Genomic DNA, 12,091 nt, shown 5'->3' with positions numbered 1-12,091 from the left:
ACTCAGTCGTGTCTGACTCTTTGTGACCCCTTGGACTGCAGCACACCAGCTTCCCTGTCCTTCACCATCTCCCAGTTTGCTCAAAAGCTCATATCCTTTGAGTCAGCAATGCTGTCCAACCGTCTCATCCTCTGTCATCCCCTTCTCTTGCCCTCAATCTTTCCCAGCATCAGGGTCTTTTCCAATGAGTCAGCTCTTCTCATTGGGTGACCAAAGTACTGAAGCTTCAGCTTAAGCATCAGTCCTTCCAATGATTATTCAGGACTTGACTGAATATTAGGATTGACTGGTTTGAGCTCCTTGCAGTCCAAGAGACTCTCAAGAGTCTTCTCCAACACCACACTTCAAAAGCATAAATTCTTTGACACTCAGCTTTCTTTATGGTCCAACTCACATCCGTAAATGACTACTGGAAAAACCATAGCTTCAGTTATATGGACCTTTGTGGGTAAAGCAATGCCTCTGCTTTTTAATATGCTGTCCAGTACTCTTGCCTGGAAAATCCCATGGACGGAGGAGCCTGGTGGGCTACAGTCTATGGGGTTGCAAAGAGTCAGACACGACTGAGAGACTTCACTTCACTAGGTTTTTAATAGCTTTTCTTCCAAGGAATCACTGTCTTTTAATTCTATGGCTGCAGTCACCATCTGCAGTGATTTTGGAGCCCAAGAAAATAGTCTCTCACAGTTTCCATTTTTTCCCTGTCTCTTTGCCGTGAAGTGATGGGACTCCTTAAAAAGAAAAGGTAATGTATGTCATCACCACCATGTCATAGAGCCTTTGTTTATAAGTCTTTCTTATAGCAAGTTCGGGGCAGCAGAATGAAGTGGGTTAAGGACAAGACTGCATTGTGGTAAGACGGCTGACAGCTTCATCCGTGGCCCCAGAAGATAGTTCCTTCCTCTCTCTAGCACCAGGCCTTGGGCATCCTGCCCTAACCCCCTCCTCCAACTTCAGCCTGTCTTCTCCATGGATCCAGGATGGGGTTTGTCCTCAGCAGGGCACTCCAGCTCCTGGCCTATGGCAGGGCTCACCAGTGCTGCAGGGCAGAGGCAATGGAAGAGTTCTAGGTGTTGGAGCTGGAACCAGAGCCAACTGGCCCAACCAAGGCCAGAAAGTGGAGAATCCGAATCAGCTTCTCCTAGTGGACTGGGTCCTGGCCCAGGTGTTTCCCACTTGCTCTCTGGCCCTGAGACTCTCAAGCATTCTTCCTTGTGTGCTTGAAGCAGCCCCAGGTGCTGCATGAACAAGCGAGGTCTGGCCCCCATCCCCCAGGGGCTTCCAGCTGGGCAGTCTCCATTTCTCATTCATTTGACTTGCCTGGTGAAAGGAGGGATATCTATGGCTGTGTGCTGTTAGATAAGGTGATTAACTTTTGAGCCTCAGAATGATAGTGACACCAGTTTCACCCCCTTCCTTCCTATGATAGGAGGAGGTGGTAGCTAGATCAGGGAACTGTGGTCAGTAGAATGTTCACTAGTGTGGCAGACTCTTCTGGTTGTCCACACACTGTCTGTTATTGCCTCTATTCTTTCTTCTTTAATAACAGGGCTCTGTATTACGTAGGGTAATGTGCCCAACTGAAAACTACATTTCCTAGCCTCTCTCGCAGATGGAATCATCAAAGAAATGTGAGTAGAAATATTGTATGGGGTTTCTAGGAAAGCTTTTTAAAGCAGAGGTACACTCCTCTGACTCTTACTGTCTTATATCATCATCCTGGAAAATTTAAGTGATGGCTGGTGCTTCAGCAGCTTTTTTGTGACCCTCAAGCAATCTCAAGGACAAAAGTCACATCTAAGGAAAGACTTCCTCGGTAATCAGTGCAAAGAAATAGAGAAAAACAATAGAATGGGGAAGACTAGAGATCTCTTCAAGAAAATTAGAACTACCAAGGGAACATTTCATGCAAAGATGGGAACAATAAAGGACAGAAATGGTATGGACCTAACAGAAGCAGAAGATATTAAGAGGAGGTGGCAAGAATACACAGAAGAACTAGACAAAAAAGATCATCATGATCCAGATAACTATGATGGTCTCACCTAGTGTCAGACATCCTGGAATTTGAAATCAAGTGGGCCTTAGGAAACATCACTATGAACAAAGCTAGTGGAGGTGATGGAATTCCAGTTGAGCTATTTCAAATCCTAAAAGATGATGCTGTGAAAGTGCTGCACCCAATATGCCAGCAAATTTGGAAAGCTCAGCAGTGGCCACAGGACTGGAAAAGTCAGTTTTCATTCCAATCCCAAAGAGGGGCATTGCCAACGAATGTTCAAACTACTGCATAATTACACTCATCACACACTAGTAAAGTAATGCTCAAAATTCTCCTAGCCAGGCTTCAGCAATACATGAACCATTAACTTCCATATGTTCAAGCTGGTTTTAGAAAAGGCAGAGGAACCAGAGATCAAATTGCCAACATCTGTTTTATCATCAAAAAAGCAAGAGAGTTCCAGAAAAACATCTATTTCTGCTTTATTGACTATGCCAAAGCCTTTGACTGTGTGAATCACAACAAACTGTGGGAAATTATGAAAGAGATGGGAATACCAGACCACCTGACCTGCCTCCTAAGAAATCTGTGTGCAGATCAAGAAGCAACAGCTAGAACTGGACATGGAACAACAAACTGGTTCCAAATTGGGAAAGGAGTACGTCAAGGCTGTATATTGTCACCCTGCTTATTTAACTTCTATGCAGAGTACATCATGAGAAACGCTGGGCGGGATGAAGCACAAGCTGGAATCAAGATTGCTGGGAGAAATATCAATAACCTTAGATAATCAGATGACACCATCCTTATGTCTAGAAGAAGAACTAGAGAGCCTCTTGATGAAAGAGGAGAGTGAAAAAGTTGGCTTACAACTCAACATTCAGAAGACTAAGATCATGGTATCCAGTCCCATCACTTCATGGCAAATACATGGGAAACAATGGAAACAGTGACAGACTTTATTTTGGGGGGCTCCAAAATCACTGCAGATGGTGACTGCAGCTATGAAATTAAAAGACATTTGCTCCTTGGAAGGAAAGCTATGATCAACCTAGACAGCATATTAAAAAGCAGAGACATTACTTTGCCAATAAAGGTCCATCTAGTCAAAAGTATGGTTTTTCCAGTAGTCATGTATGGATGTGAGAGATGGACTATAAAGAAAGCTGAGCACCAAAGAATTGATGCTTTTGAACTGTGGTGTTGAAGACCCTTGAGAGTCCCTTGGACTGCAAGAAAATCCAACCAGTCCATCCTAAAGGAAATCAGTCCTGAATATTCATTGGAAGGACTGATGCTGAAGCTGAAACTCCAATACTTTGGCCACCTGATGTGAAGAACTGAGTCATTTGAAAAGACACTGATGCTGGGAAAGATTGAAGATGGGAGGGGATGACAATTCAAAGATTGAAGAAGGGGATGACAGAGGATGAGATGGTTGGATGGCATCACCGACTCAATAGACATGAGTTTGAGTAAGCTCTGGGAGTTGGTAATGGATAGGGAAGCCTGGCGTGCAGCCGTCCATGGGGTCACAAAGAGTCGGACACGACTGAGAGACTGAACTGAAAGAGATTCTGTTAGGCTGGAATGACTCATGAGATCTAATTACTAATAAGGTGGAATCAACAGAGCCCTATGTACCCCCTTCTAAGTTCAGGGTCAGGAGGCATCGTGTAACCAGCAGCAACTGTGAAACGGGCATGGTTGTTCATTGCTTTCCAGGCACCAAGGGTATGAAAAATGTGATTCTGTTCCTATTTTCAAGAAAAGGGATCTTTAATCAAGGCGAATGAGATGATCAGATAACATCACCAACGCAATGAACATGAATCTGAGCAAACTCTGGGAGACAGTGAAGGACAGGGAAGCCTGGCGTACGGCAGTCCATAGGGTCACAAAGAGTCAGACACAGCTCAGGGACTGAACAGCGACAACAGATCAGGAGGCGGTGGTCTTCTACTGCCTACGTGGGGTGAGTGGCCACACCTGGGGGCCACAGTTTATGAGGGGAGGGAGCTTAGTGAGGGGGTGTGACTCTGGGTCACCAGAGAAATAGTTGAAGGGCTCGGGGATGTTTTATGCAAAAAGGAAACACAGGGGATGTGAGCATTGTTTCCAGGTGCTGGGGAAATACTCCAGGGAGAGTCTGAAGGACTTTCTAGATCACAGGGACTGTCTTGTGGGGGAGTGAGTGGCCTATTCCTGGAGGTAATCAAGAAGAGGCCAGATGAAGGGACTTCCCTGGTGGTCCAGTGGCTAAAATTCCATGCTCCCAAAGCACGGGGGGCAGGTTCAATCTCTGGGTGGGGAAGTAGATCCCATATGATGCAACTAAGAGTTCACATACCGCAACTGAAGACCCTGTGTGCTGCAATTAAGACCTGGTGCAGCCAAATAAGTAAATTATATGTGTGTGTGTGTGTGTGTGTGTGTGTGTGTATTTTTAAAGAGGCTGGAAGAGTACACTTAGGAGCTGGAGTGGATGGCTGCTACTGCTTCTGCCAACACTGACCAAAAGTACCATAAAACGAGGGGCTTGGACCTGATGACCCCTGAGGAACTTTGAGAGCTGAGGCCAAGAGTCAGCAGCTGTCCCTTCAGGGCCCTGGGCAGTCTCAGGGCCAGGGAGCCACCGGAGACCTGGCTTCAGGACGTCTTGGGCGAGGGGAGGGCAGAGCGAGGCCTCACAAGCGTTTCAGCACTCGTGACACTCTTGCCCCTGCTCTTCTCTGTGCCTGCGGCTTGGGCTTAGCTGGGCCTGCTCTCAGGGCCGGCACCACAAGGCCCTGAGTCAGCTTCGCTCACTCGTGCAGCACCAGTCAGCCGGGCGCAGAGGGGCAGGCCGCGTCCCCGTCAATACTCCGATTATAAGTGTTAGTCGTTCAGCTGTGTCTGACTCTTTGTGACCCCACCGACTGCAGCCTGCCAGGCTCCTCTGTGCGTGCGATTCTCCAGGCAAGAATACTGGAGTGGGTTGCCATGCCCTCCTCCAGGGGGTCTTTCTGACCCAGGGATCAAACCTGTGTCTCTTATGTCTGCTGCACTGGCAGGTGGATTCTTTACCACTAGAGGCACCTGAGGCCCCTGTCCATCATCCCCTGATTGATGCCCCAGACCCCGGTCAGAGGAGAAGCGCAGAGAGGCCCAGGTTGGAGTCAGAGTGTGTTTTAGCTCCGGCCCTGCGAGGGGCTGGGGCAGGCCGTGCCTCTGGTCGGCCTGTGTTCACTCGGTGGCTCAGCACAGACCCCAGCCCTGATCCCAGAAGTTCTCCACCTGCTCCTTCCCCCTGGGCAGACAGTGCGGGGCCCTGGGGAACAGGCCCGGGCCCTGGAGTTGGTTGCAGGGCTGGCCTCTGCCCCGCAGGTCTTCTTCCCTCCTGCGTCCCTTCCCGGCCCCGGGGTGGTCAGGCGGTGGGAACGTGGGGGTGTGGGGCAGGGAGGCAGGCTGCTGGGGGCTTCAGGGGCTGCCGTGTGGTATTCTCATTACCAGCCAGTGCGAGGGCTGGCCTGGCCTCCCCCTTGGCCACGGTGGCTGCCTTCACACCTCCTGTTGCCTGTTGACACAAGGCCGCCTCCTCCGGGGCAGAAGGTGTCGACTTGGGAACCAGGGTGTGCAGGGGCCTCCAAAACAGCCTGGCAGCAGGTCCCCTTAGAAATCCCAGAAAGCACTTTGGGGGTAGGGGCGGGAGGCTGCAGGCCCCCCCTTGTGGGAGTCTCAGGGTAAGGGCAGAGCCTGTGTCCCTGGGTTGGTGGCGGCGGGGCGGACGTGGTGGGGGTGATACCCAGGGGCCTGCGTGTGCCCCTTGCTTGCTCCAGGAGCCCTGAGTATCCCGCCCAGAACCCTGGACACTCTCCTCCCGTGGCTCCAGGGATGGGCATGTGACTCTGGGCATAGCCAGGGAAGCCCAATGACCAGGCCCTGCCAGGCAGAGCACCATCAGTGTCACCTGGGGGCGCCCAGAGGCTGACAGCCACCCGGGAAGGGCATGGAGCAGCCCTGGGCACTGTACTCACCCCGACCTGACCTGAGCACTTCCACACCCCACAGTGCCCAGCGTTGCCCACAGAAGTCTGTTCAGTGCTCAAACCCCAAGCATGAGAGCCTGCTATTCCCTGTCTTGCTGAGTGGGAAAATTGGGCCCAGAGAGGCCCCTTCCTTTGCTTTAGGGCATCCCAGAACCAGAATTCAAATCCATAAAAGCCATGCACACCCCCATGAGGAAACATTGTTCCTGACCAGGGGGCTGAGACTCGGGGTGGCGGGGGTTGGGGGAGGTGGTCGAGTCTCTGCTGCTCTCTGGGAGCTGAGAGTTGGAGGAGGAGAAAGACGAGATGGCTCCAAGAGTCTGTGGGGGCCTGATGTGTTGGGAGGCCATGGGCGACAGAGAGGTGCTACCTGGCCAGGTGATCAGGGCGGTCCCGGGAGGGAGGGCCCTGAAATTGTGGATTTTCTCCAGGTGGGGGTGGGGTATTCCTGGCCGAGGGGAAAGGTGTGAGCCTGTCTGGAAGCAGGGACGGTCGGGTAATTTGGGCGATGCCAAGCCGTCTGGAGCCCTGGGACAGAGGTGGGGAGGTTGGGAGGGGTGTGGACAAGAAAGTGGGAGCCAGGTGGGGTTGGAAAGTCCTGCTGAGTGAAGAGTTTGGACTCTTGGGGAGGCAGTGAGATCGCACAGAAATTCTGAGGAGGGGGAGGGGTTGGAAGGTAAAGAGATGGAGGCAGGAAACAGGAGACTGCAGTTACATCAGGGCAAAGGCTGTCCAAACTGGGTACAGGCAGGGGCCCTGGGAGTGGGCCGAGGATACCATAGGAGGTAATCTGGGAAAAGATGGCTGGGGGTGCATGGGAGAGGCTGGGGCCACAGGCATCCAGGGAGTGCCCAGCAGGCTGAGGGCAGGGAGGTGCATGCCATGTTCTTCCTCCAACAAGAAGGGTAGGCCAAGGAGGCTGGTGTGCAAGGGCTTGCAGAGGCCCCAGCGTGGCCTGGTCCAGGTCCTGGGGCAACAAGTCTCAGCAGAGACGGCTCAAGCCTAGGGCCAGCCATGCTTGGGCTCAGTGCCCATCTTTTAGCCTCAGTCTCCTCATCTATGAAATGGGTGTCCTTGCTGGGAGGATTAGATATAGCATCATATGTTCACCATGGGGGACTCCACGAGTATTGCCTGCCTGTCCTGCTGGAGAGGAGAGGCCATCTGTGGTCCTGCAGCTCTTGGGAGGGACAAAGTGGGAGAAGGAGAGGCACTAACTTCTGCAGGCTCTGAAAAGGAGAGCCAGCCGCCCCAGCCTGATTACCGAAAGCCTTGAGGGGGCCTGGGTCCACTGTCTCCACTACCAGAGTGCAAACAACAGAGGCAAAGGGGTTGTGAAGTCTTGTTTCCTTCCCTCCCTTCCTTTTCTTTCTTTTCTAATTTGTCAAACCAATAATAATCATTACAGAGAAGTGAGACTTGGGCTTCCCTAGTGGCTCAGTGGTAAAGAACCCGCCCAATTCAGGAGACGAGGGTTCAATCTCTGGGTCAGGAAGATCCCCTGGAGAAGGCAATGGCAACCCAGCCCAGTATTCTTGCCTGGAGGATCCCATGGACAGAGGAGCCTGGTGGGCTACAGTCCACGGGGTCTCAAAGAGTCAGACATGACTGAGCGACTAAGCATCAAGAACGTATAGACAATCAAAATTAAGGGAATTTTAAAGCCCCCACGTCCATCCACCCAGAGGACCAGGGTCACACTTAGCCTATATCTCTGCATCCTAACCTTTTCTAAGCATCCCTACAAACACAGAACATGGAGATGGAAGCATTAAGGGAGCATACTGAGTTCTTTGGGCTTCCCAAGTGGCACAGAGGTAAAGAATCCACCTGCTAATGCAGGAGACACAAGAGATGTGGGTTCAACCCCTGGGTTGGGAAGATCCCCTGGAGTAGGAAATGGCAACCCATACAGTATTGTCCTTGGTGTGTCTGGCTTATATCACAAAGTCATCAAGATTCATCTGCAGGGTAGCATGTGGCCAAGCTTCATTCCTTCTTACGGTCAAATAATATCCCATTTTACATTTATACCACATTTTGTTCACTCATCACTTGTTAGACATTTGGGCTGTTTCCACCTTTCAGATGTTATGAACAATGCTGCGATGAGCGTTGGCCAACAAACATCTATTTTAGCCTCTGCTTTCAGTTCCTTTGGCTGTATAAAATGCGTGTTGTTTTGTGACCAACTTCTCTCACTAATGCATTAATAACTTTCAAAAAATTGGAGTGTAATTGCTTTGCTATGTTGTGTTAGTTTCTGCTGTACAACGAAGTGAACGGGTATATGTATACATATAACCCTCCCTCGCTGACCTCCCCCCCACCCCCTCATCCCACCCATCCAGCTCATCACAGAGCACTGAGCTGACCTTCCTGTGTTACACAGAGTGTGAATAACCTTTTCTAGATCGCTAGATTTATTTCTGCAATGAGATTTTAAAGTACTCCCTGGTGTGACAGTAACTGTTTAGGTGACACATTTTCTAGTATATACTAAGATGCCTCCAAGTTTTGCACGTAGGTATACATCCGTATACCTATACTTTTAAATTGCACATGTCGCATGTGAATGCCAACTCCTTGTTAAAATTGTAAACCTTATAGATATGATCTCTTTATATCAGCCCTGAGAACCCAGCCCTGCCCCACCCGCCTGCCAGATAAGTCCTAGATCTTAGCCTTGGTGAGTATGCATTTATGCACACACATGCTGTGGATCCTTGCAAAATGCACAGTAGGGGTTGGTTTTTAGATTTTTGTTCTCTTTTGCTTTTCCTTATATCAATCAAGTCACACGGAAGGAGTTTTTCTGCAGTTTGGATCTGTCACTCAGCAGCAAGTCTTCACTTGCACCTTTAATCTTTTCTTATCAGGATGAATTCCCCATCAGGGAAATCGCTGGGCAAAGGGCATGCTGAGGCTGTTCTGAAGCCTGGGGCCAGCCTTGGGGAGGGTCGGTGAGGGGGCAGAGGTGGGGGTTGTAGAGGCCAACCTGGTTGTGGGAGGCAAGCAACAGGTGTCAGCACTCCTGGGGGCCTCCGCCAGACGGGCCGCCCATGCTGGGTGCTGACTGTGCACTCCCAGGGCCTGGGGTGAGGCATGATCTCCAAGGGTGAAGGAACTTCCTGGGCTCTGCCAAAGGCTAGACTTGGATTTCTCTTGGTGGGTTTATCCTACCCTCTGCTGCTGCTGCTAAGTCGCTTCAGTCATGTCCAACTCTGTGCGACCCCATAGATGGCAGCCCACCAGGCTCCGCAGTCCCTGGGATTCTCCAGGCAAGAACACTGGAGTGGGTTGCCATTTTCTTCTCCAATGCATAAAAGTGAAAAGTCAAAATGAGGTCGCTCAGTCGTGTCCGACTCTGCGACCCCATGGACTGTAGCCTACCAGGCTTTTCCATCCATGGGATTTTCCAGGCAAGAGTACTGGAGTGGGATGCCATCGCCTTCTCCGTATCCTACCCTCAGTAGGCACATAATCAGTACTGACCATGTAAGACCCTTCTTCTGTTTATAATCTGGTCAACTTAACCCCTGGCTTCCCACGTGGTGCTAGCAGTAAAGAACCTGCCTGGCAGGTTCTTTGCAAGAGACATAAGAGACGCAAGTTCTATCCCTGGGTTGGGAAGATCTCCTGGAGGAGGCCTGGCAACCCACCCCAGTATTCTTGCCTAACAAATCCCATGGATTGAGGAATTTGGAGGGCTACAGTCCATAGGGTTGCAAAGAGACCCGACTGAAGCGACTTGGCATGCATGCACGCAACTTAAGCTTTATCCCCACCCCCTACATGTTCTCCACTCAGTTCAGGGCTGTTTCCCAGTCTCTGACAAAGGATCCTATGCTCAGAAGCTCTTCACTTCCCCAGACCCTACACAGACATTGCAGCCCACTCCCAGGAGCCCCCATTCTGCTCTATATTAGGTCTGAAGTTAGATACCCCAGGAGAAGGGAGGTGATGCGCTCCTTCCCCAGCCCTTGGGAAGGACAACCTGGAGCTGACTGAGGCCCGGAGCCACCCAGTGACTTGGCTGGAGCCTCACCATTGTCCTGGTTCCTTACTGTTCTGCTGTGCAGTCAGCCAGGGCAGGCATGGGGTTAGAAGCCAGAAACCTGTGTATCCTGCCCAGAGGAAGCGCCATCCTGTGCTTTCTGCAGGTACTGGTGCTGGATGTGCCCAAAGTTGGCCGCTGAGTTGGGCGTGTAAATCCTTAGGGGGAGCTGGTGAGCCTAGAGTTTTGGTCAGCTCATGGTCTGATTGCTTTCAACCTCTGCTTCCAGGGGTATGTAGGGAAGGTAGCGAGACCTGAGCCCGTCTGTCTTCTCCTCATTCCTCTGGGTTCCATCTTGCTTTACCTTTGTGCACACAGGTGTATGTTTTTCCCGGTGGACAGATAAGCAAACTGGGGTCTAGAGAGAACAAATGGACTTTCTGGGGTCACATAGCCCATCACACTGGCACGAAGTCAGCCTCACCCATTTCTTAAGCCAGCCTCAGCGTCTCTGACATATCTGCTTAGCTCCCAGTGCCCACCACCTCCACCCAGCATGGGCCCTGGCCCCAGAAAAACAAATAAATAACGTCTTCTGACAATGGCAGGAGGTCCGCCCAGCCCAGATCTCAAGATCCCAGGTAGCTGGGCAGCGCCCTCTGCTGTCTGTGGCTGGGAATGCAAGGACCCTGGACACCCAGGGGCAGCTCTCTGACCTGAGACCATGCTTTGCAACCAAGGCATGCAGTCTCCCAGGACATCTCAGCAGGTAGTTGGGAGTCCTTGCTACATTTTACAGCTATACTAACTGAGGGGCCGTGTGACAAGTTTCCCTGTATTCACATGTCTGCATCTTTGCTTTGGGCTGGTTTCAGCTGCTTACTTCACCCCGTTCATGCCCGGTTTCCCCATGTTTCACTCTAAGGCTCAGAACTTCCTCCACTTACCCAGATGAAGAAGCATAGATGTGACACCTCTAAGGGGAGAGACACGATCTACTTTCCCTGCCTTCTCAGCCTGGCCTGGCTCCCAGAACTGGCACTTCCTCCCCAGCCTTACCAGGAATCTGACAGATCTCTCTCCTTTCTTCCCACCCCCTCCCTCCTCATCACTCCTCTGCCTCCTTCCTGTGACTTTCACTGGCTGTGCATTCCAGCTGATCCATGACCAAGATAATCAGATTATCATGGGTCCAGAATAATCTATTCCATATGGCTTGCCAAGCCAGTGGCTCCAGGAGCTAAAGGTGTGAGGGGAGGGTGGTGATCTCAGTTGGAAGGGGCTTCCTGGGAGCCTTGGGGGCCTTCACTGGGAGCTGATGGGGAAGGAGGGAGGTGGAGGAGAAGCTACGAGCCTTCCTGCTGGGCCCTCTGATGGCTCTGGGCTCCAGGCGGCTGCAGCCCCACCTCCAACACAAGCATGGCCTCATCTGTCCATGACACAGTGGGAGTATAGGCTCCATGGTGGGGGCTGGGCACTCCCCATGCCTCTTCCACTCTCTGGATTCGGGGGGCTCACTGTAGGGCACGGCTTCTCAAAAGTGGCTGAGCTTCATCGTTCTTGGGACATTTCACTTTACATACTCGGAATCTCCTCCAGGGATTCTGGCTCAAGTAGGTCCAGGGTGGATCTGGAAATGCTTTACATTTTTAATATCTCAACAGATCCGGGTGACTTGTAGCGAGGTTTCAGGGGGCCTTGAGGAGTAGGGGGCATTGCCCCCTCTCTGCACCCTCATTCTTGAGGCGGCCCTCCAGGAGTAAGGAGCCACTGGAGGTTTCCAGAGGAGACAGGGGAGCTGGTGGGAGGACAGGACACTGGCTTGGGTCCCAAACAGCACCAGATGGACCCTGGTTCTGCCTCTACTGGCCATGTGACATAGGACCACCCCCTGCGCCTCCATTTCCTTAACTAGCAGGTGAAGCGGTGACATCCACATCACAGCGCGCTTGTGAGCTGGGATCCGGCCGAGGCCAGGCCCCAAGTGACAGCAGGGACACGCATGGGGCACTGCTGGAAGTATGGTCTGTGCAGGATGACTTGACACCCTTGCAACATCAGCAC

The sequence above is a fragment of the Capricornis sumatraensis genome, chromosome 19 (assembly GCF_032405125.1).
Source record: "Capricornis sumatraensis isolate serow.1 chromosome 19, serow.2, whole genome shotgun sequence".
NCBI classification, from domain to species: domain Eukaryota; kingdom Metazoa; phylum Chordata; class Mammalia; order Artiodactyla; family Bovidae; genus Capricornis; species Capricornis sumatraensis.
This window is presented reverse-complemented; position numbering follows the sequence as displayed.